The 4,283-nt window shown below is 26.4% G+C and overlaps 1 protein-coding gene across 1 annotated transcript in view; it reads left to right on the top strand.

The window, feature by feature from the left end:
• LOC111372431 overlaps positions 1 to 4,283 on the top strand; it is a 7,136-nt gene that overhangs the window by 284 nt on the left and 2,569 nt on the right. The window lies entirely within an intron of this gene.

Genomic DNA, 4,283 nt, shown 5'->3' with positions numbered 1-4,283 from the left:
TGACTTGATTAAAACAATCAACATTTTTCCCGCAAAGGCTAGCTATAGATATGAAATCAACCCCCCGTCAAGATGTTAATATTCTATCTCCGAAAATTGGATTATTTATAAAAAGTCAATTTTTTTTAATTGAAATCCGCCTCTCGTAAATTTCTTTTATTAAACCGTCTTTCCGTCAAGAAAATTATTTCATTGTCATTTAAGAGCCTGTGTGGGCCCGATTTTTTCACCCAAAAAATTGATTTTTTTTATTGTTATTTTACTATTTCAGCTATAATATTTGACTTCTTCTCTCACGGGTGGACCCCACTTTCTCCTAACGGTCAAAAAATCAATTCTCAAAATCACTTCCAACAGGCTCTTATTAAAATTTTTTCTAAATAGAACAGCTAGAGTGTCTAAAAACTCTCATGGCTGTGTTTAGCTTGTCTAGAAGGTCCAGATAATTCAAAATTGTGTGCAAAATGAAGGGAGGGTTATAAATGGACTAAAAATTATTGACACGCTTGTCTAATTCGACGATAATACCTAATAACTCGAAATTTGTGCAGTAATTTTTTTCTTGAAAAGGACATTATTTAGAAACGAAACAAAATTCATTATCTTATACTAAAATTTTTCGCACCCGAAAAATGGAAATTTCTCTTTCCGAAATTTAGAAATATTAGATGAAAGGGTACATCGGAAATTTCGACTTTTTTTTTTTTTTTTTTTGAACAATTTTGATAGAAGGCCACAGAACATGACTCTCTTGATATGCTGAGAACAATATAGTTCTTTTTACTGAATGGGACAAAAGGCCCTTTTGCTTTTCCTATCTGTTTTTTCATCTCTTCTTTCATTAAAGAAATCAAAAACTGAGATATCCACTCAGATTCAAAACCCACAAAAAATTTTAAATTTCAAACCTGTAAATATCGTAAAAAGGAAAAATTCCCATATTATAAAATATAAGGAATGGCTTTTGAATTCATGGAGATAGAGAATTGTTAGCTCCTGTTTGGCTTAGATTTTAATCTAAGTCAAAGCCAAACAATCAATATTAACCACATTTTTCATAGGCCCCACAACTTTTCAATTACACATTTCAAAAAGATCTATCAAAATCTACTAAAAATGTAATTATAATCTACACCAAACAATGATAAAAGTAAAAAAAAAAAAAAAAAAATCGAATTTGAGAAAATATTTTTTAATAAGACTGTTTTTAAGTTAATAAGGGATTTTTTTTTTAATAAAAATATTTTCTTGTATTAGATCTTCTCTTACTGATAAGGGAAATTTTAATTTATAAGTATTTTGTTTATAAATTTGTGAATAAAGGAGGATAAGCACCTCGAATTAATTTAATTCTTGTACTAATTGCACCAGATTTTTTTTTAATTTTTTCAAAACAAGGCCGAACAGCCCAGATCCAATGGTGTAGGATTTGATGTAAATTTATTGAAAATAAGATCTAAAATGGTTAAATTTGACGTTTATTTTCTTGAAAATGGTGTGAGATTTGATGAATTTTATCAATAGGTGTCTATAAATATTCATATCGTTGTCTTATTTTTGTACAAAAACTTTGCAAAGATTTACTACATTTTACAATTCCTTCATTCTAGATATGCTTTAAAAGGGACAGAAAGTCGTATTTTAATATATATGTATATTTTTTCTTTAATTTTAGTTGATAATAAATCTTTAGTCAATTATGTCAATTTCTTAAGCTGCACTTCCACGCTTGGCACAAGTTCCTTCACTCTATGATTAAATCTTTGGCTTTGTTATTTTATAATATCAATCATTTCTATAATATACTTGGTTGTTGTTTAAATGTTAGCTTTAAGTTAGCAATATGTTGCATAATACACTATTGAACTTTGCATTAACGTTGATTTCGCCAAGGCCTAATTTGTGGAATTCGCCTCAGGCCCGGCAATCATAGGACCGACCCTATCCAACTGAACAACTATAATTTCTAGAAGATAAGTGTTTGTGTAAAAAGGGAATAAAGAAAAGGAAAGCAAAAAGAAAGAAAACGTGGAGAAGAGAAGAACAAAGAAAAGGGAAAGAAAAATGAAAAAGAAAAGGAAAATATGCATTTTATAGTGTACCAGTACGTATGCTATAAAAAATCTCGACTTTTTTATATTACATTTTTATGGCGTGCAATATGCATGTCATAATTTTTTTTATGATACTCATTTAATACCCGTTTGGGTCTCATTTTTCATTAAGAATGCATTTTGGAATAGTAGATTGATGGAGAATTCGTGGTTAAAAAATAATGAAAAGTTTTGAATTTGTATAATATTATATTATTGAAGAATGCGTGGTTGAAAAGAAAAGAGAGAAAAATGTATTTTGAAAAAAATGAGGATCAGACAAAAGCTTAATGTATGCCATAACTAGTATTTTTTTCCAAAAAAAAAAATTTATAAATATTTTTCTATATATTTCTATGGCATGCTTGAGATTTACATCATAAATAGTCAACTTTTCTGATGTGCCCAAAATGCATATTGTAAATACTTTAAATAATAGAATTATTATGATACACATTCAAGGCATGCCGTAAATAGTCTATTTTTACAGCAATGCCTTGTATGCACACAGTAAACGTATGCCCTTTTATTTGTTGCAGTGAAAAGATCTTTATTTCGGCTCTTTCTTCTCCCATGAATTTTCACTTTTTCATGATCAATTAATTTTTGAAGTGTTGCATAATTTTAAGGTCAAACATTGGTGTAGTAATTCGTATATTATTAGCAAAGCTTAGTTTTTAGTTTTTCATAAATGGAATCCGAAAAGTTGGATAAATAGTGTTTTGATAATATATAGCTTTTTGCACAATCATAACATTTTTCTTGCACTTTTCACTTTTTATTATTTTAGCACAAAAGTTCATAATTAACAAAGCCTCTAAACGTTTTTACTAAAACCAAAATGGAATAAATTATACAAGTGAATTGATTACATCAATACCATTTTAAAAAAATTATTTTATATATTTACGATATTATATATGTGCTTATATGAAATTAAAATTTTGAATTATACATCATTGAATATTTATTATTTATTATTTATTTTATTTATTTTTTTGGGTATATAATGTGTGGTTAAAATAAAATACAGAATGTAAATATGATTTTTCAAAATGTGAGGTTGTAGTGTAGGAAAAAGTTCTTTTAAAATAATCACTTTAACACAAAAACTATATATCTAAGCATTTACTTTCTACTATATCACTTGTTACAAATAATCGAGATCTAAAATTCTCAACTTGCATTCGTTTATAAAAATAATTTAGATAAACAATATGCAGTAAAAGTGATCCTATATATATATATATATATTGCGATTTTAATTCGTTATTTTGGATTCAGGTGATTTATGTTTCTATTGTTAGAAATTTTTAAAAATAAAAGTGAATTTTTTACTAAATTTTACCCAAAATATGTTTTTGTATTAGTTAAATATAATTTAAAAAATTAGTAATTTACTATCTAGAGGGTTTTATTGGCTTTTTAGGGAAATAATGTATGATAATTTTTCTTATCTATTTCGAAAAGAATAATTTCAAATTTTAAATTTTATGTTGAACATTTTATTGATTTAATGTTGTAACAAGATATATTTTTTTTTGAAAGGTTTAAATTCAAGTACTATTATACTGAAATTTCACATCAATATATTTTACTTATTTAAAATAGGTTATTTAATATCACTATACTAAAATCAAAATTTCAAATTAAATTGAACAATGAAAAATGATTTGACTTGAAAAATGAAATGATTTGGTTTAGACTGGAATTTTTTCAAATTATAAATGATTTGACATGAAAATAGTTCAAAAATCATCCAAGTCGAATTATGTTGAATCCTACTACGTCATTAAAATTAAAACACTTAAAAAGGGAAGATATTAAGAAAATTATTAAAATCATCTAGCTAAACCAGTTACTCCTAATTAATTGATCATTAGTTATAGAAATAACATTTTCTTCTAATGCTAAGCTAGTTGGATACATTAATCCGTGCATGAGTAGACCTAAGTGTCAAATCAATCACAAGCCTAACATTTTTTTTCCCTCCCAATTATTGGACAAATGTGTATCGCCTAACAAATTATATGACTCGCACAATATTTTTATTCGGTTCTCTTGAATATATTTATAATGTTTAAATTGAATGTACTAAACATGTCGGTATGTGTGCACATTATTAAACATAATTGAATCCTGCAATTGAAAATCAAAATTAAATATTTTCCCCCTTTTTTAACGTTGTCT

This window comes from Olea europaea, chromosome 23, assembly GCF_002742605.1.
Source record: "Olea europaea var. sylvestris chromosome 23, O_europaea_v1, whole genome shotgun sequence".
Taxonomy (NCBI): Eukaryota; Viridiplantae; Streptophyta; class Magnoliopsida; order Lamiales; family Oleaceae; genus Olea; species Olea europaea.
Note: the sequence above shows the minus strand (reverse complement) of the source record. Positions and strands in the feature narration are given on the sequence as shown.